At 54.9% G+C, this 21,712-nt stretch overlaps 1 protein-coding gene across 1 annotated transcript in view; it reads left to right on the plus strand.

The window, feature by feature from the left end:
- Positions 1 to 21,712, plus strand: part of LOC144811307 (glutathione S-transferase P 1-like) — a 148,068-nt gene that overhangs the window by 62,349 nt on the left and 64,007 nt on the right. Inside the window, exon 1 of the transcript XR_013606904.1 lies at positions 6,985 to 7,180. The gene's annotated coding sequence lies outside the window, so the exon portion shown is untranslated. Of the gene's footprint in view, positions 7,181 to 21,712 lie in introns of the transcript that reaches the window.

Here is a 21,712-nt window from a genome sequence, read left to right on the forward strand (position 1 = left end):
CACCAGTGCCAAGGGGGGATTTTGTTACCCCAACTAGGAAGTCTAAGTCCAAGAGACCCAGGTATGCTGCCCCCGCCCCAGGGCCAGTAGAGCCGGTACCTACCGTGCCGCCGGCGGTCGTCCCACCCCCGCATATACCTATGCCTACACCCATTGCCCCCATGGTGCCGGTGCCTGCAGGTCAACCAGTAGACGCTGGGTCTGCTCCCCCACCGGTGCCCACAATCCCGGGTACAGGCGTGCCACACCCGGCACCTGCCCTGCCTGCTGCGCCGGTACCACAGGGCATAACCCCAGTGGTACCTGTTGTCCCGGGGGGGAATTTAGATTCAATGCCCCCTGAATTGTTATCCCAGATAACGGCCTTGATGCCATGGCTCCAAAAAGGGGGAGCTTTCCCGAATTCTGCAGACCATGCAGCAGAGGCGGCGAGGTTTGTAGAAAAGATCAGATCGGCAGCGGTCGCCGACAGTGTTTCATTGCCAGTATCTTCTCCCCTTGCAGGTCCAAGTCTTCCCCAGCTGGACGGAGCTAATGGGCAGCCGCCCCCGGTGCCCGCACTTGGTAAGGAAGTGGCATTGCCACTCTTGGGGGACGGTGTTCTACCTTCCAGGAGTGAGAATTTGGCTCAGCATGTGTCATTAGCTGTGAAGGAGATGATTTGGGCAGACAAATATGTTTATATTTATTCCTTGTTGTTAGATAATAGGGAAATGGAGCAAGCGAAAACACTGAAAGAGTGGATGCTCCCAAGCGAATGGAGGGTGCAGTGTGCTAGATTTAGGGTAGAGGAAACACTGATCAATTGGATTAAGGCTTGGGCTGTATTCACTGCTATTAAAGCTGAGCGACCTCCAGATTTACAGGCACCATTGGCATGCTACTCGAGCAGGATTGTGGGGTGGAGTGAACAGTATTCTGGGGAGGCATGGAAAGGGTATGATGTCAATTTCAGGAAGGCACTGGAATTTAATAGAACATTGGCATGGGACACGGTGGACTCCATGTCATGGCATAAACAGTTCTCGGATACTGCACCTCCCCTTCAGTTCTCCGGTTCAGTCAAGGTGTTCACTGCTAGACCTCAACAGCCCTTTCGGCCCCCCCAAACGAGCGAGGTGCCTGGGAAGTTTAGGGCCAGTGGGGCAGAGAAAAAAGGGGTGTGCTGGGATTTTAATAGGCGCACCTGCACAAGGAGCGCGTGTAAGTTTAGACATGCATGCTCCTCCTGTGGTCACCCCTCTCATCCAGAAACTGCCTGTAGGTCCAAGCAGGGAAACACAGGACAGAGGGGTAGGGGAAAGCCACTATAAGACAAACAGGTTAGGCCCCCCCACCCCAGTGGATGTGGTGGCAATGATTCCATGGTTGAACAGATACCCGGACCACACAGCGGCCACCCTCCTCCAAGAAGGTTTTTCTAAAGGCTTTAGGATCCCGGCAGCGGGATACACAGGCAGCGCGCACTGTAGAAACCAATTGTCAGTAAAGCACAATCCGGCTGTGGTGGCCGCCAAAATTGACAAGGAGCTATCTTTAGGCAGGATAGCTGGCCCTTTCACTGAAGCGCCGGTACCTGATTTTGTGTGTTCCCCATTAGGAGTTGTCCCCAAAAAGGAGAAAGGGCAATTCAGACTGATTCACAACCTGTCAGCACCTAGGGGGGCGTCTCTGAATGATGCCATTGACGAGGGTATCTGTAGCGTTAAGTACGCCTCTTTTGACCAGGCTGTTAACTTATTACAGGCCACGGGGCCCGGGGCGCTAATGGCGAAATCAGACATAGAATCAGCCTTTCGCCTCCTCCCGGTACACCCAGCGGATCAACATCTCTTGGGCTTCACCTTTGGGGATATGTTCTATATGGATAAATGCATGCCCATGGGTTGTTCTATATCTTGTGCTTACTTTGAGATGTTTAGCTCTTTTCTTGAATGGGCCATGGGACAGGTGACGGGCCATCAGCAGGTCATGCATTATTTGGATGATTTCCTCTTCCTGGGTACAGCGGGATCTAAGGAGTGTGCACTGGCATTGCAGGAATTTTGCGTGTTCATGCGGACTTTTGGTGTCCCGCTTGCGCCCGGGAAGACTGTGGGCCCGACTACTTGCTTAGAATTCCTCGGCATTGAGATTGATTCAGTGGAGGGATGTTTTAGATTGCCTAGGGAGAAGGTAGACAAATTCAAAACAGCACTACATTTATGCCTACGAAAAGATAAGGTCACCCTGCAGCAATTACAGGAGGTGGTAGGGCAATTGAACTTCGCACTGAGGATCATCCCCATGGCTCGCCCTTTCTCTCGCTCCATTGCTCAGGCAATGAAGGGGCTGAGGGAGAAGCACCACCGCATTCGGCTATCGTCTGAAATTCGCCAGGATATGCTTATATGGATGGCATTCCTGGAGGATTTTAACGGCAGGGTGGTCTGGCCCGGCCCGCTGACAACATCAGCAGAGTTGGGCCTGTGGACGGATGCTGCCGGGAGTGTAGGCTTTGGCGCCATCCTAGGGAACAGGTGGGTCGCTCAACAGTGGCCAGAGGTATGGCGATCATGGGGTCTGACCACCAACATTGGCTTCCTGGAACTCTTCCCAATATGGGTGGCATTGATGGTCTGGCCCGAACACCTATGTAATCAATGAGTGGTGTTTTGGTCAGACAACATGACGGTTGTGGAATGTATCAACCAGCAGGGAGCACGCTGTCCTTTCATTCTTCGTCTGATCAAAGAAATTGTTTTGCAGTGCCTTAAATTCAATCTCATTTTTAAGGCCAAACACGTCCCTGGTGTTCTGAACAATGCAGCTGACTCCCTCTCTCGCTTCAAAATGCAGGTTTTCAGGGAGCATCTTCCTACAGCAGACCCCTCGCCAGCGCACTTCCCAGCAGTACTTTGGCAGATTGGTGCCCCAGATTACAGGACCTCGTGGTCGCTAGCCTAGCTCCCAGGACAAGGACGGCTTACGAAGGGGCGTTTTTGTCTTATTATTCTTTTTTGGGGCAACAATGGGAAGTGCTTTGGGCGCAGGAGGATGGCTTTGCGGCCTACTTAGAATGGATGCATAAGGAGGGGCGCTCGGTGGCAGCGGCAAACAGACATAGGGCAGCGGTGTCATTCTACGCTCAAGCTAGGGGCTTGCGCGATCCCACTAATACCTTTATGGTGCGTAAGGCGTTGAGGGGATGGCGCCGTATTCAGGGCCATCATAAAGATAAGAGAAAGCCCATAGGATTAGCCCGGCTGACAGCCTTACTGGGCGCGCTGGACACTGTTTGTAGCTCGGAGTGGGAGGTGCTTCTTTTTAAGGCAGCATTCTCCTTAGCATTCTATGGGGCGCTGAGAATTAGCGAACTTGTGGCAGGTTCCAAGTCAGACCTACTGGGCGGCCTGCAAAGGGCTAGTGTGACGATAAGGGGGGACACCATGTGGGTGACGATTCAGAAGTCAAAGACCGACCAGGAGTCTAGGGGCCACACCATAGTCCTCCAACGGGCCCCCGCCAACCCTTGCTGCCCAGTGAGGCACGTGGAATTATTGCACGGGCAGCTGGTGGGCACAGTGGGCAGGGCACTGCTCAGTCATGCAGACGGGAACCCCTTGACCAGGTACCAATTCAGGAGGGTATTGGAGATGGTGGTCAGGAAAGCAGGTCTTGACCCTAAAGAATTTGGCTCTCATTCCTTTAGGATTGGGGCGGCAACTGAGGCGGTGGCGGGGGGCCTCCCAGTGGAGAGGGTGAAGACAATTGGGAGATGGTCTTCAGAATGTTACAAACGTTATGTACGAATTGACATGCTGTGATTACAGGGCACTCACGCTTGGTTTGTTTCCGCTCTCTTACAGTTTCTCAGACCTGTTACGCAGGGGAGGAATTTGTCGTCGGGCACCAACAACATACATCAGCACGGAGCTGCAGCCAGGAAACAAGGAAGAAAAGTGTTTGGATTGTGGGTCACTCTTATGTGAGACGAGCAGAATGCGTATTTATGTCAGGTGACAGGGGGAAAAGGGCGGCGCACCTGGGGTTGGACATCACGTTCTTCGGGAGAGGGGGGCTGTGTCTCAACCAGTTTAGGGGCTTCTTCCAGGGGCTGTTAGCGCGCCGGCAAGCTCCCCCGTCAGTGGTGATACTTCACCTTGGGGAGAATGATTTGGCCACACTGGGAAGGCGCATTCTGATCGAGGAGATTATCTCAACGGCGGGGTGGATGGCCAGGACCTGCCCGGGTTGCACACTAGTATGGTCGCAACTCATACCTCGATTACAGTGGCGAGGGGGGGACTCGGTCAGGGCGTTGAATCACTCGGTAAAGAGGATCAACACACGGTTGGATAGGTTGTTTCGAACCCCCCTGTTACAGTCAATACCTCATGGGTGTATTTGGGGCGACAGGTATTACTTGAGGGACGGAGTTCACTTAAATGAGGAAGGGAATGTCCTGTGGTCTGACAATATCTGGGCCTGGCTAGAGGGATTTGCGAGTAGGAGGGTTCCTTAGGTAGGGGCTGGAGGGGGGAGGCCAGATCGTCGGTTAACAATGCTGGCCTGTGGCGGTAAGGTCATTATCGGTGAGCACATATTTGAGGTCTGAGGGGGCGGGCATCATCCTATGGAGGTTCCCGCCCAGGGGGAGGGGCCTGCGGGCCAGTCCTATAACTCCAGGGGCAAGGTAATTCATGCTGCAAAGGAGCGCGGGTAGGAGTAGTTCACGCTTTCCTTAGGCTGGTAGCCACCCCGCGCGCGTATACTCATGACGTTACCGGCTGGCGCAGAGTAAGGGCCCTCCTTCAGTGGGTAAATGGAGTTCAGGGCGTAGACCGGGCAATTCCCGGGGTAACACTGCGCATGCGCACGTCTCAGGGGGAGGCGCAGCTTGTAGGACCTGACACCGGTAGTGACCCTGCCATATGGCCAGAAATGTACAAAAATCAAGATGAGGATGTTTTAGACTCGGTTAGGAAACAACATGTATTAGAGTTTTGTTAAGGTCAGGCTCTCAAACTTGTTGATAATAATTGTGTATCTAATGTCCTGCTGATTTTTGTATAAATTGTTGATTATGCAATTAAACCTTTTTTAATTTCATACTTTAATAAATACGGCCGGGCGACTAGCGCCCGCCTTCCAAAAAGTAAAGACGTCTCGTGTCCACGTTCCTGGGTGTTGGGTGCCGGTTTGGGGGGGAGGCGGCAGCTAGTCGCTGACCATGTGCGGTCTTTCTGCCTAGACGTATCTGTTTTCCTTGGCACACTTTTTTGCACTTGGCAATTGCAGCCTTCTGTGCTTCTCTGGTTGTCGCTGCCTTCTGCACTATCGGACCGTACGTTGGCTTACTCTTTGTTATTTTGTGACACAGTACCTTTTCTGTTAGCCTCACCGGCAGGTTCCAGACTGTGACGGAACTTTCCGCAGCCTTGCACTGGCTGGAGCAGCGCTTTGACTCCACATACGCCAACTGTCGGCTGCTTCACTTCAACTGAGGCGCACGTGGCATGAAGAATCAGTCTGCTCGACCTCAGCAAACTCTCAGAGAGAGCACTCTCATTGCTTCGGGTTCCAGATCCCATCCTCGTCGCCAGTTGTAGCATCCTCTCCCTCCTGGTAGCATGCAGATGACCACGCCACATACAGAGCGCTGTAATGCAGGTCTTTATTGTTTGGAGTGCAACCGCTAACTGTACACACCGCATCGTGAACTTTATTAACCACACCCAGACACACCTAAACGATGATGTCATTCTCATACGGAGTCTATCAGGGACCAGTAGTGTCCCGCTATTCATAGCCATGAGTCACTACGATGGTCAGTGTGTCAAGGGAGGGGGAGAAGTGAGAGGGAAGAGAATAAGGGAGCAAGACTCAGGCAGTCAGTGTGTCGGAGGGAGGGATGGAGAGAAGTGAGAGTACAGGGCTCGAGTCGGGGTACCACGCGGGTGGACGGCGTCCCCCCACTTATTTTACCGGGAGCTCGATAACTGGAGCAAATGGAGCCACACATTCACTCTTTGGCCTCTCTGGGGCGAGATCGGAGCTCATTCAGAACGCTGCTCACGCGCTGGCTTCTATGATGCAATCGCATCTAAGGGGTGGGCGAGGGGAGTCTGATGGTGCCACCTTCGTGACGTCACTTCCTGTAGTGACGTCAGCGTCCCCCTACTTCTTTATTCAGGACTTGTGCCCTGGGAGAGTAGAAGTGGGTTAAATGTGTTAGAGGGAGGGAGGGAGGAAGGGGGCGGGGGGGTAAACGCGGGCGGTCAGTGCGCCAGAGAGATGCAGGGATATAAGTGGGAGGGGAAGAGTACAGGTGGAACATTCAGTCAGAGGGAGGGAGAGAAGTGAGGGTAAGAATGAGTGGAGGTAAAGAGGAGAGATAGAAGAAGAGGGGAGGGGGAGGAGGAGCGGTACACTGAGGGGGGAAAGCCAGAAGGAGAGGAACAGAGGTGAAGAAAGAAAGTGTCAGAAGCAAGAAGGGAGGTAGAGAGGTGGAAGAGACAGAGCGAGGCAGAGATGAGTCCAGCTGGAGGAGTGTGAGGGGGAAGGGAGAGGTGCAAGGAGGCATGGAGAGAAACCCCCTCCTCTGCACCCCGCGGCACCGCCTGCGGCGCCGGCATCTGCCCCCGCGGGGCTCTTAAAGGGGCCGCGTCCCGGTGAATGTTCTGACCGCAGAGCGCCTGGAAGCCGCCTCGTCGGCGCTGCTGCTGCACCCGGTCTCTAATGGTCAGCTGTGGGTATTCTTGGCTCTGCCTGCGGCGCTGCTTCATACAACCTGTGATCTTAACCAGGCACTTACAAAGTTGCCTGGGACCCTCCCCTGGACCCTCCCCCTGGACCCTCCCTCTGGTCACTCCCTCTGGTCACTCCCTCTGGTCACTCCCTCTCTGGCTGAGAGCCCGGTCTGCCTTGTGCTCTCTGTCCTCCATTTTCTCATGGTGACTCAGCAGCAAAGATAAGATAAAAGGAGGAGCTGAAGGGGCATCAGATCGGTCAGTGTGCACCTGGATACCAGCAGCAGAGGAGGCAGAAACCACCCGTGGGCAGCAGACACCAGCAGCGGAGGCAGACACCAGCAGCGTAGGCAGACACCAGCAGCGGAGGCAGACACAGGAGGCAGACACCAGCAGCAGAGGCAGACACCAGTAAAGGAGGCAGACAGAAGCTCTGAAGAAAGTCCACAGTGAGTTTGTCTTCAGTTCAGACAGTTGCAGCAGGACTGTCCTGTGCACACGCGCGGAGCTGCGAATATATACATTCATGCAAGAGAGCTGACATGTGCACACCCGCAGCAGGGTTAACATGTGCACACCCGCAGCAGGGTTAACATGTGCACACCCACAGAAGGGTTAACATGTGCACACATGCAGCAGGGTTAACATGTGCACACCCGCAGAAGGGTTAACATGTGCACACCCACAGAAGGGTTAACATGTGCACACATGCAGCAGGGTTAACATGTGCACACCCGCAGCAGGGTTAACATGTGCACACCCGCAGCAGGGTTAACATGTGCACACCCGCAGCAGGGTTAACATGTGCACACCTGCAGAAGGGTTAACATGTGCACACCTGCAGAAGGGTTAACATGTGCACACCCACAGAAGGGTTACCATGTGCACACATGCAGCAGGGTTAACATGTGCACACCCGCAGCAGGGTTAACATGTGCACACCCACAGAAGGGTTAACATGTGCACACCCACAGAAGGGTTACCATGTGCACACATGCAGCAGGGTTAACATGTGCACACCCACAGAAGGGTTAACATGTGCACACCCACAGAAGGGTTAACATGTGCACACATGCAGCAGGGTTAACATGTGCACACACCCGGAAGGGTTAACATGTGCACACCCACAGAAGGGTTAACATGTGCACACATGCAGCAGGGTTAACATGTGCACACACCCGGAAGGGTTAACATGTGCACACCCAGAGAAGGGTTAACATGTGCACACCCACAGCAGGGTTAACATGTGTACTCATAGAGCGGGGTTAACATGTGCACACATGCAGCAAGGTTAACATGTGTACTCATAGAGCGGGGTTAACATGTGCACACACGCAGCAGCGTTAACATGTTCACACCCGCAGCAGGGTTAACATGTGCACACCCGCAGCAGGGTTAACATGTGCACACCGCAGCAGGGTTAACATGTGCACACCCGCAGCAGGGTTAACGTGTACTCATAGAGCGGGGTTAACATGTGCACACATGCAGCAGGGTTAACATGTGCACACCCGCAGCAGGGTTAACATGTGTACTCATAGAGCAGGGTTAGCATGTGCACACATGCAGCAGGGTTAACATGTGTACTCATAGAGCGGGGTTAACATGTGCACACATGCAGCAGGGTTAACATGTGCACACCCGCAGCAGGGTTAACATGTGTACTCATAGAGCGGGGTTAACAAGTGCACACATGCAGCAGGGTTAACATGTGTACTCATAGAGCGGGGTTAACATGTGCACACATGCAGCAGGGTTAACATGTGCACACCCGCAGCAGGGTTAACATGTGCACACCGCAGCAGGGTTAACATGTGCACACCGCAGCAGGGTTAAAATGTGCACACCCGCAGCAGGGTTAACATGTGTACTCATAGAGCGGGGTTAACAAGTGCACACATGCAGCAGGGTTAACATGTGTACTCATAGAGCGGGGTTAACATGTGCACACATGCAGCAGGGTTAACATGTGTACTCATAGAGCGGGGTTAACATGCACATCCGCAGCAGGGTTAACGTGCACACCCGCAGCAGGGTTAACATGTGTAATCCCGCAGCAGGGTTAACATGTGCACACCCGCAGCAGGGTTAACATGTGCACTCATAGAGCGGGGTTAACATGTGCACACATGCAGCAGGGTTAACATGTGTACTCATAGAGCGGGGTTAACATGCACACGCGCAGCAGGGTTAACGTGCACACGCGCAGCAGGGTTAACATGCACATCCGCAGCAGGGTTAACATGTGCACACCCGCAGCAGGGTTAACATGTGCACTCCCGCAGCAGGGCTACTGTTAGAAGGGGCGATCTCAGGGCGGCCAGAGGACGTGCTCCGGTCCTCCCTGGGACCCACCTCTCCCAGGAGCGCTGCCGAGCACAGGCGTAAGACCCTCCCAGGAGGGGACTTCGCGTTTAGAAATGTACGCACAGAGATTCCACCACTCTTTAAATAGACACTACACAGTTGTATACTGCGTAGCAAGTTCTTTATCAAGCAGTAGTTATTACGTTCTTTCAGGTCAACAGGTCATATATTTACACTTAGTTCAAGGGTTCGTAAGATCTTGGTTGTAGGGGTGTGGGAAACGGGACAGTCACGGTACTGGAGCCAGTATGATCGTATCCGGCGCACAGCTCTCAATCCTCGAGCCGGGGGATACGGGGCTGCTGCAGATGTAGGTCGTACTCTGTGCTCCACTCACCCTCCTCGAACCCCGTAGTTTTGATCGTGCCGTCAGTCCAGCCGGACCAGAGTACCCTCGAGCCGCGACCAGGTCAGCAGGGCTCGCGCAGTAGGGAGCGGAGTGTCCTTCAGTTCTTAAGAAGCCACGACCACGTCAGCAGGGCTCCAGCAGAGGTTGTTACAGCGTTGTTAGGTTTCCAGGGAGCCCCGACCAAGTCAGCAGGGCTCCAGCAGGGGTTGTTACCGCATCGTTAGGTTTCAAGGGAGCCGCGACCAAGTCAGCAGGGCTCAAGCAGAGATTGAGGCGGGTATGCTCCTTTTACCAGGGTGAGCCGCGACCACGTCAGCAAGGCTCAAGGTTCCAAAGTTCGGGTAGCGATCTTCTTTCCAGATGGTTGAGCCGCGACCAGGTCAGCAGGGCTCCAGCAGAGGTTGAGGCGGGTATGCTCCTTTTAGCAGGGTGAGCCGCGACCACGTCAGCAGGGCTCCAGGTTCCAAAGTTCGGGTAGCGATCTTCTTTCCAGATGGTTGAGCCGCGACCAGGTCAGCAGGGCTCTCTTGGTCCAGGATTCCACTGCCCGCGAGTTCCAGAGCGGGCCCTGTTATAGTTCTCTTTCCCTTTGAAGTCCGAGCCCTCGCAGGCGGTTATCTGGTGCCCGGGGTGATTGTCGGGGTTTCCTGCCAGGCCCTTTGATCCCTTGAAGATGAGTTCGGGGGTTTCCAGACACCCAGCAGGGAGTGGAGCCAGCTCTCGGGGAGGCCGGAGGTTGATCGAAACCAGTCTTCATGGGGAGGCCGGAGGTGTGATCAAATCTACTCTGCCCTATCTCACTCAGAGGAAGCCCTCTACCCCCCAGCCGGGCATGGCGCGTCTGGAGCCTAGGTTTCGCTGGGGCCGGGGTCATGCAGGGGGCTATGGAGTCAGGGATCTTAGGGAAGGGTGATGGCTACCGGAGGCCCTCTGGGTTGATGCGGGTTATGGGCGTTCAGTGCCGGAGGATAGATGGCGGGATGCGGGGGTGGTTGTCCTTTTTGTAGGGTCATGGAGGGAGTTGGGCGGACAGAGGACGGGACGACCGGGGGTTTCTGCTGCACCGGGGTACCTGTCAGGGCGCAGAGACTCGGGGGGAAACACGCCACGAGGCCCGGTCCAACAGTTAACATGTGCACACCTCCAGTAGGGTTAACATGTGCACACACGGAGCAGGGTTAACATGTGCACACACGCAGCAGGGTTAACATGTCGACACCCACAGCAGGGTTAACATGTGCACACATGGAGCAGGGTTAACATGTGCACACACGCAGAAGGGTTAACATGTGCACACACGCAACAGGGTAACATGTGTATACCCGCAGCAGGGTTAACATGTGCACACTCGCAGCAGGGTTAACGTGCACACCTGCAGCAGGGCTAACCTGTGCACACCCGTAGCAGGGTTAACATGTGCACACACACAGCAGGGTTAACATGTGCACACCTGCAGCAGGGTTAACGTGCACACCTGCAGCAGGATTAACATGTGCACACCCGCAGCAGGGTTAACATGCACACCTGCAGCAGGGCTAACCTGTGCACACCTGCAGCAGGTTTAACATGTGCACACTCGCAGCAGGGTTAAAATGTGCACTTCCGCAGCATGGTTAACATGTGCACACCCTCAGCAGGGGTAACATGTGCACACCCGCAGCAGGGTTAACATGTGCGCACCCGCAGCAGGGGTAACATGTGCACACCCGCAGCAGGGTTAACATGTGCACACCCGCAGCAGGGTTAACATGTGCACACCTCCAGTAGGGTTAACATGTGCCCACCCGCAGCAGGGTTAACATGTGCACACACGGAGCAGGGTTAACATGTGCACACACGCAGCAGGGTTAACATGTCGACACCCACAGCAGGGTTAACATGTGCACACATGGAGCAGGGTTAACATGTGCACACACGTAGAAGGGTTAACATGTGCACACACGCAACAGGGTAACATGTGTATACCCGCAGCAGGGTTAACATGTGCACACTCGCAGCAGGGTTAACATGCACACCTGCAGCAGGGCTAACCTGTGCACACCCGTAGCAGGGTTAACATGTGCACACACACAGCAGGGTTAACATGTGTACACACGCAGCAGGGTTAACATGTGCACACCTGCAGCAGGGTTAACGTGCACACCTGCAGCAGGGTTAACATGTGCACACCCGCAGCAGGGTTAACGTGCACACCTGCAGCAGGGCTAACCTGTGCACACCTGCAGCAGGGTTAACATGTGCACACTCGCAGCAGGGTTAAAATGTGCACTTCTGCAGCATGGTTAACATGTGCACACCCTCAGCAGGGGTAACATGTGCACACCCGCAGCAGGGTTAACATGTGCGCACCCGCAGCAGGGGTAACATGTGCACACCCGCAGCAGGGTTAACATGTGCACACCCGCAGCAGGGTTAACATGTGCACACCTCCAGTAGGGTTAACATGTGCACACCTCCAGTAGGGTTAACATGTGCCCACCCGCAGCAGGGTTAACATGTGCACACACGCAGCAGGGTTAACATGTGCACACCTCCAGTAGGGTTAACATGTGCACACCCGCAACAGGGTTAACATGTGAACACATGCAGCAGGGTTAACATGTGCACACCTCCAGTAGGGTTAACATGTGCACACCCGCAGCAGGGTTAACATGTGCACACACGCAGCAGGGTTAACATGTGCACACCTCCAGTAAGGTTAACATGTGCACACCTCCAGTAGGGTTAACATTTGCACACCTCCAGTAGGGTTAACATGTGCACACCTCCAGTAGGGTTAACATGTGCACACCTGCAGCAGGGTTAACATGTGCACACACGCAGCAGGGTTAACATGTGCACACCTCCAGTAAGGTTAACATGTGTGTTGGACCTGGCCTCGTGGCGTGGTACCTACCCGCTTCCCAGCACCCCGTTAGCGTAGCCATGCACCCAGAGTTCCCTGCGCAGCACCCCGCTAGCGTTGCCTGCACCCCGAGTCCCTGGTCGTCCTGCTCCCTGTACGCCCAGACCCCGTGACCAATGACCAGCCCCGCTGATCCCGTCCAACTCCCGGCTCCGAGCACCTTGAACCCGCATGCCCCACAAGGCCCGGCAGACATCTTCCCTTCCCGAGATCCCTGACTCCCTGGGCCTAGCGTGACCCCGGTCCCAGCGAAACTCAGACTCCAAGGCGCACCAGTCCCGGCTGTGGGGTAAAGGGCTCCCCGAGTGAGATAAGCCAGGGAGTTTCGATGGCACCTCCGGCTTCCCCTGAGAGACTGGTTTCTATCACACCTCTGGCCTTCCCCTGTGGGCCAGTTTCGATCGCACCTCTGGCCTCCCCGAGTGCTGGCTCCAGACCTGCTGGGCGTCTGGGAATTCCCGGACACATCTTCAAAGGATCAAGGGGCCAACCACCGGACCTCGCCAACGACCAGCCCCCAAGGCATGAGACCTCCGCCTGCGAGGGTCCGGACATCAAAGGGCCACTGGACTGTATCAAGGCCCGCACCACAACTAGCGGGCAGTTGTATCCTGGACAAGAAAGCCCTGCTGATCTGATCGCGGCTGACCTTGAGGAGAACTGAACCTTTGAATCGCTGAGCCCTGCTGACGCTGTCGCGGCTCCTTCTCGTAACACGGAACTGAACCACCGGAGCCCTGCTGACGCTGTCGCGGCTCGTCCTCTCAAAGACCTCGGAGCCCTGCTGACGCTGTCGCGGCTCGAGCTTGAACTCGAAACCATCGGAGCCCTGCTGACGCTGTCGCGGCTCGCCCTCTTCAACGACCTCGGAGCCCTGCTGACGCTGTCGCGGCTCCTCACAAACTTCTCCAGATCGAGCCCTGCTGACCTCGTCGCGGCTCGAGGTGTAGTCTGGTCCGGCTGGACCATCGACGATACCATCACAACCTGAGCCAACTCGACGTGAGGGAAGCAGCTAGTATGACCATCATCTTCCGTACCCCCCCGGCTCGAGGATTGAGAGCTGTGCGCAGGGTACGCTCCGTACTGGCCTAAAGACTAAGACTGTCCCGCTTCCCTCTTCTCGAATTCCTAAAGACTTTACGATCCCTCGATCGCTTGTAAATAAGAGTGCTGATTCCTTTTTACGGTTCATAAAGAACTTATTACTGAATACCTACGATGTGGTGTCCGTTCATAAGTGTGGTGTGAGCTCAGTGTGTACGATCCTAGACTCGAAGACCTCCCCGGTGTGGACCTCACGATAAGACTCGGCAATATCTGTGGAAGAGGTGGGTCCTGGGGTGGTCGGGTGAGCACAACCTGGCCCTCTGAGATCGCCCCGTCTAACAATGTGCATACCTCCAGTAGGGTTAACATGTGCACACCTCCAGTAGGGTTAACATGTGCACACCCGCAGCAGGGTTAACATGTGCACACCCGCAGCAGGGTTAACATGTGCACACCTCCAGTAGGGTTAACATGTGCACACCTCCAGTAGGGTTAACATGTGCACACCCGCAGCAGGGTTAACATGTGCACACCCGCAGCAGGGTTAACATGTGCACACCCGCAGCAGGGTTAACATGTACACACCCGCAGCAGGGTTAACATGTGCACACCCGCAGCAGGGTTAACATGTGCACACCTCCAGTAGGGTATCCTTCCATCTAAGGGCACAGGTTCTAAAACAAAAGTGGGGGGCTAACCAAATTAGGCAGTATTTTTTTTTTTTTTTTTTTTGCAGAGTTTTATATAGTGCGAACTAGAACCGAACCGAATCAGTTATCAGAGCGCTTTACATAGCACCAGTTACGTTACATGAGGATACTTTCATTTTTTTTTTTTAGGCACGGGGAGATTAAGTGATTTGCCCAGAATCACAGGGGGTTTTTTGGCGTCGTTACCGAGACTCGAACCCAGTTCCCCAGGTCCGAGGTCGAGCGCCCTAGCCGTTAGGCCAACCCCTCTCCCCTCATGGTCAGTATGCAAGTGACCATTGACATCATAGCGCGTGACATCACGGCACGTGGTATCGCATGTGGTGGCATCACAAGAAGTGTCATCACAGCTCATGACCTCACAGGAAGTGACATCACAAGGTGATGTCAGATCTTAAGAGCTAAGACATATGTTTAGAGGGTCTATCATGAGTACATTTGAGCGCCTTACAATATTTAACAAAGGGAATTTTGGGTGGGAGCTGTGCCAAAACAGTGACGCAATCCCAACGCAAAATCTGGGCCTCAACTTGTATATTTATTTTTAAAAGCATGCCACAAAGAAATTGGAAAAAGGAGAAACTTGGCAGTAAGTCTGTTCTGCGTAATTGGTTGCAAAGTCTGCATTTAAAAATATCTTATGGGGTTAAGACACCTGTTGAAGAGACCTTTGTTTGCTCAGTAAATTTCAGGGAATAATAATGATGGTAAGATAACTCTGGAGGTGAAGGTATTTGCTGGAGAGATCTGTGCTTTGTCAAGTCGCAGTTTTGAATCAAAGTAGCAGAGAAGGTTAATGTTTTTCCTGCAGTACACATCATGTAATACGCAAGTGACAGATTTGTGTTTTATGTAAATGGGTACGTGGGTTGCTGCTTTCAACACAAAGATCCTTTTGTTAATTGCAGTTTATAAATTGTAATCCTTCTACTATAGCACAGTGAGCTACGAAGTACGTGTGGCTCCTGCCACTTGTAACCCTCGGTGTCTTACGCAACACATCCTGTACATTGATTCACTCGCATGATTTATTTTCAATGTATAATGTGTATGTGTGATGTAAAGCGCTGTGATACCCCACACTGTGATGAGCAGCACTATAGCGCTATAAAAGAAAACTAAATAGTGGTATTTAAATTATTTAAGTAAATACTGGGACAAACCAACACACCTGATATTTTTACAGGGCAAACACATCTCTGATACACAGGAGCTGAAACATGTCAAAGCCGGGTGACTCTTAATGTTATGTTATGTTATGTTAAAATGTGTGTTATATAGCGCTCAGCTACTCCGAGGAGTGTCCCGGCGCTAAAGCACCTGTGAAGTAATAACAAGCCATGGCCTTTGTTTTCCGTCATTGCGTTTGCATCGAGGTGTGAGGCTTCCGATAGCTCACAGCCAGGATATTCCAACAAAAGGTAGCCTGGTAGTCCCTTACATTCAGCCTTTGTTTTGGGCCCACCGAACCCTGCTGCTCGGAACGAAATCAGACAACATGCAGCCGCCACTGAGTGTGTCCTGGCGTCTGAAAATGAGACTGGGACTAGTTTATCTAGGGCTCACTTGGACACACCTGCACACGCGTGCTGCTTGCCACTCCAGGGCTCACCTGGACACATGTGCTGCTAGTACTCCAGGGCTCACCAGAACACACCTGTGGTGCTTGGTACTCCAGGGCTCACCTGGACACACCTGTGCTGCTTGGCACTCCAGGACTCACCTGGACACACCTGTGGTGCTTGGTACTCCAGGGTTCACCTGGACACACCTGTGCTGCTTGACACTCCCGGCTCACGTGGTCTCTCCAGGGCTCACCTGGACACACCTGTGCTGCTTGACACTCCCGGCTCACCTGGTCTCTCCAGGGCTCACCTGGACACACCTGTGCTGCTTGGCACTCCAGAGCTCACCTGGACACACCTGTGCTGCTTGGCACTTCAGGACTCACCTGGACACACCTGTGCTGCTTGGCACTCCAGAGCTCACCTGGACACACCTGTGCTGCTTGGCACTCCAGGACTCACCTGGACACACCTGTGGTGCTTGGTACTCCAGGGCTCACCTGGACACACCTGTGCTGCTTGGCACTCCAGAGCTCACCTGGACACACCTGTGCTTCTTGGCACTCCAGGTCCACCTGGACACACCTGTGGTGCTTGGTACTCCAGGGCTCACCTGGACACACCTGTGCTGCTTGGCACTCCAGGACTCACCTGGACACACCTGTGGTGCTTGGTACTCCAGGGTTCACCTGGACACACCTGTGCTGCTTGGCACTCCAGGCTTCACCTGGACACACCTGTGCTGCTTGACACTCCCGGCTCACCTGGTCTCTCCAGGGCTCACCTGAACACACCTGTGCTGCTTGACACTCCCGGCTCACCTGGTCTCTCCAGGGTTCACCTGGACACACCTGTGCTGCTTGGCACTCCAGAGCTCACCTGGACACACCTGTGCTGCTTGACACTCCCGGCTCACCTGGTCTCTCCAGGGTTCACCTGGACACACCTGTGGTGCTTGGCACTCCAGAGCTCACCTGGACACACCTGTGCTGCTTGACACTCCCGGCTCACCTGGTCTATCCAGGGCTCACCTGGACACACCTGTGCTGCTTGGCACTCCAGGGTTCACCTGGACACACCTGTGGTGCTTGGCACTCCAGAGCTCACCTGGACACACCTGTGCTGCTTGGTACTCCAGGGCTCACCTGGACACACCTCTGCTGCTTGGCACTCCAGGGTTCACCTGGACACACCTGTGGTGCTTGGCACTCCAGAGCTCACCTGGACACACCTGTGGTGCTTGGTACTCCAGGGTTCACCTGGACACACCTTTGCTGCTTGGCACTTCAGGACTCACCTGGACACACCTGTGCTGCTTGGCACTTCAGGACTCACCTGGTCACACCTGTGCTGCTTGGCACTTCAGGATTCACCTGGACACACCTGTGGTGCTTGGTACTTCCGGACTCACCTGGACACACCTGTGCTGCTTGGTACTCCAGGGTTCACCTGGACACACCTGTGCTGCTTGGTACTTCAGGACTCACCTGGACACACCTGTGGTGCTTGGTACTCCAGGGCTCACCTGGACACACCTGTGCTGCTTGGTACTCCAGGGCTCACCTGGACACACCTGTGCTGCTTGGCACTTCAGGACTCACCTGGACACACCTGTGCTGCTTGGCACTTCAGGACTCACCTGGACACACCTGTGCTTCTTGGCACTCCAGGTCCACCTGGACACACCTGTGGTGCTTGGTACTTCCGGACTCACCTGGACACACCTGTGCTGCTTGGTACTCCAGGGCTCACCTGGACACACCTGTGCTGCTTGGCACTTCAGGACTCACCTGGACACACCTGTGCTGCTTGGCACTTCAGGACTCACCTGGACACACCTGTGCTGCTTGGTACTCCAGGGTTCACCTGGACACACCTGTGGTGCTTGGCACTCCAGAGCTCACCTGGACACACCTGTGCTGCTTGGCACTTCAGGACTCACCTGGACACACCTGTGCTGCTTGGCACTTCAGGACTCACCTGGACACACCTGTGCTGCTTGGTACTCCAGGGTTCACCTGGACACACCTGTGCTGCTTGGTACTTCCGGACTCACCTGGACACACCTGTGGTGCTTGGTACTCCAGGGTTCACCTGGACACACCTGTGCTGCTTGGCACTTCAGGACTCACCTGGACACACCTGTGGTGCTTGGTACTTCCGGACTCACCTGGACACACCTGTGGTGCTTGGTACTCCAGGGTTCACCTGGACACACCTGTGCTGCTTGGCACTTCAGGACTCACCTGGACACACCTGTGCTGCTTGGCACTCCAGAGCTCACCTGGACACACCTGTGCTTCTTGGCACTCCAGGTCCACCTGGACACACCTGTGGTGCTTGGTACTTCCGGACTCACCTGGACACACCTGTGCTGCTTGGCACTCCAGAGCTCACCTGGACACACCTGTGCTTCTTGGCACTCCAGGTCCACCTGGACACACCTGTGGTGCTTGGTACTTCCGGACTCACCTGGACACATGTGCTTCTTGGCACCAAGGGCTCATCTGGATACATATGCTTTCTTGGCATTCCAGTACTCACCTAGAGCACAGGTGCTACTTGGCACTCCATTGCTCATGTGGACACACCTATGCTGATTGGCACTTCCGGGCTTACCTGGACAGGTATGATGCTTGGCAATCCAGGACTCACCTTCACACGCATGCTGCTTGGCACTTAGGGGCTCACATGGTCACACCTGTACTGCTCGGAACTTTTGAGCTCACCTGAACGTGTGTGCTGCTTAGCATTCCAGTGTTCACTAGGACACATTGGCTGCTTGACACACCTGCACACGCGTGCTGCTTGGCACTCCAGGGCTCACCTGGACACGCCTGTGCTGCTTGGCACTCCAGGGCTCACCTGGACACACCTGTGCTGCTTGGCACTTCCGGACTCACCTGGACACACCTGTGGTGCTTGGTACTCCAGGGCTCACCTGGACACACCTGTGGTGCTTGGTACTCCAGGGCTCACCTGGACACACCTGTGCTGCTTGGCACTTCAGGACTCACCTGGACACACCTGTGGTGCTTGGTACTCCAGGGCTCACCTGGACACACCTGTGGTGCTTGGTACTCCAGGGCTCACCTGGACACACCTGTGCTGCTTGGCACTTCAGGACTCACCTGGACACACCTGTGGTGCTTGGTACTTCCGGACTCACCTGGACACACCTGTGGTGCTTGGTACTTCCGGACTCACCTGGACACACCTGTGGTGCTTGGTACTCCAGGGTTCACCTGGACACACCTGTGCTGCTTGGCACTTCAGGACTCACCTGGACACACCTGTGCTGCTTGGCACTCCAGAGCTCACCTGGACACACCTGTGCTTCTTGGCACTCCAGGGCCACCTGGACACACCTGTGGTGCTTGGTACTTCCGGACTCACCTGGACACATGTGCTTCTTGGCACCAAGGGCTCATCTGGATACATATGCTTTCTTGGCATTCCAGTACTCACCTAGAGCACAGGTGCTACTTGGCACTCCATTGCTCATGTGGACACACCTATGCTGATTGGCACTTCTGGGCTTACCTGGACAGGTATGATGCTTGGCAATCCAGGACTCACCTTCACACGCATGCTGCTTGGCACTTAGGGGCTCACATGGTCACACCTGTACTGCTCGGAACTTTTGAGCTCACCTGAACATGTGTGCTTCTTAGCATTCCAGTGTTCACTAGGACACATTGGCTGCTTGACACACCTGCACACGCGTGCTGCTTGGCACTCCAGGGCTCACCTGGACACGCCTGTGCTGCTTGGCACTCCAGGGCTCACCTGGACACACCTGTGCTGCTTGGAACTTCAGGACTCACCTGGACACACCTGTGCTGCTTGGCACTCCAGGGCTCACCTGGACACACCTGTGCTGCTTGGCACTTCAGGACTCACCTGGACACACCTGTGCTGCTTGGTACTCCAGGGTTCACCTGGACACACCTGTGGTGCTTGGCACTCCAGAGCTCACCTGGACACACCTGTGCTGCTTGGCACTCCAGAGCTCACCTGGACACACCTGTGGTGCTTGGTACTCCAGGGTTCACCTGGACACACCTGTGCTGCTTGGCACTTCAGGATTCACCTGGACACACCTGTGGTGCTTGGTACTTCCGGACTCACCTGGACACACCTGTGCTGCTTGGTACTCCAGGGTTCACCTGGACACACCTGTGCTGCTTGGTACTTCAGGACTCACCTGGACACACCTGTGCTGCTTGGTACTCCAAGGCTCACCTGGACACACCTGTGCTGCTTGGTACTCCAGGGCTCACCTGGACACACCTGTGCTGCTTGGCACTTCAGGACTCACCTGGACACACCTGTGCTGCTTGGCACTTCAGGACTCACCTGGACACACCTGTGCTTCTTGGCACTCCAGGTCCACCTGGACACACCTGTGGTGCTTAGTACTTCCGGACTCACCTGGACACACCTGTGCTGCTTGGTACTCCAGGGCTCACCTGGACACACCTGTGCTGCTTGGCACTTCAGGACTCACCTGGACACACCTGTGCTGCTTGGCACTTCAGGACTCACCTGGACACACCTGTGCTGCTTGGTACTCCAGGGTTCACCTGGACACACCTGTGGTGCTTGGCACTCCAGAGCTCTTCTGGACACACCTGTGCTGCTTGGCACTTCAGGACTCACCTGGACACACCTGTGCTGCTTGGCACTTCAGGACTCACCTGGACACACCTGTGCTGCTTGGTACTCCAGGGTTCACCTGGACACACCTGTGCTGCTTGGTACTTCCGGACTCACCTGGACACACCTGTGGTGCTTGGTACTCCAGGGTTCACCTGGACACACCTGTGCTGCTTGACACTTCAGGACTCACCTGGACACACCTGTGGTGCTTGGTACTTCCGGACTCACCTGGACACACCTGTGGTGCTTGGTACTTCCGGACTCACCTGGACACATCTGTGGTGCTTGGTACTCCAGGGTTCACCTGGACACACCTGTGCTGCTTGGCACTTCAGGACTCACCTGGACACACCTGTGCTGCTTGGCACTCCAGAGCTCACCTGGACACACCTGTGCTTCTTGGCACTCCAGGTCCACCTGGACACACCTATGGTGCTTGGTACTTCCGGACTCACCTGGACACACCTGTGCTGCTTGGCACTCCAGAGCTCACCTGGACACACCTGTGCTTCTTGGCACTCCAGGTCCACCTGGACACACCTGTGGTGCTTGGTACTTCCGGACTCACCTGGACACATGTGCTTCTTGGCACCAAGGGCATATCTGGATACATATGCTTTCTTGGCATTCCAGTACTCACCTAGAGCACAGGTGCTACTTGGCACTCCATTGCTCATGTGGACACACCTATGCTGATTGGCACTTCCGGGCTTACCTGGACAGGTATGATGCTTGGCAATCCAGGACTCACCTTCACACGCATGCTGCTTGGCACTTAGGGGCTCACATGGTCACACCTTACTGCTCGGAACTTTTGAGCTCACCTGAACGTGTGTGCTGCTTAGCATTCCAGTGTTCACTAGGACACAGTGGCTGCTTGACACACCTGCACACGCGTGCTGCTTGGCACTCCAGGGCTCACCTGGACACGCCTGTGCTGCTTGGCACTCCAGGGCTCACCTGGACACACCTGTGCTGCTTGGCACTTCCGGACTCACCTGGACACACCTGTGGTGCTTGGTACTCCAGGGCTCACCTGGACACACCTGTGGTGCTTGGTACTCCAGGGCTCACCTGGACACACCTGTGCTGCTTGGCACTTCAGGACTCACCTGGACACACCTGTGGTGCTTGGTACTTCCGGACTCACCTGGACACACCTGGGGTGCTTGGTACTTCCGGACTCACCTGGACACACCTGTGGTGCTTGGTACTCCAGGGTTCACCTGGACACACCTGTGCTGCTTGGCACTTCAGGACTCACCTGGACACACCTGTGCTGCTTGGCACTCCAGAGCTCACCTGGACACACCTGTGCTTCTTGGCACTCCAGGGCCACCTGGACACACCTGTGGTGCTTGGTACTTCCGGAC

The sequence above is a fragment of the Lissotriton helveticus genome, chromosome 1_1 (assembly GCF_964261635.1).
Source record: "Lissotriton helveticus chromosome 1_1, aLisHel1.1, whole genome shotgun sequence".
Classification (NCBI taxonomy): domain Eukaryota; kingdom Metazoa; phylum Chordata; class Amphibia; order Caudata; family Salamandridae; genus Lissotriton; species Lissotriton helveticus.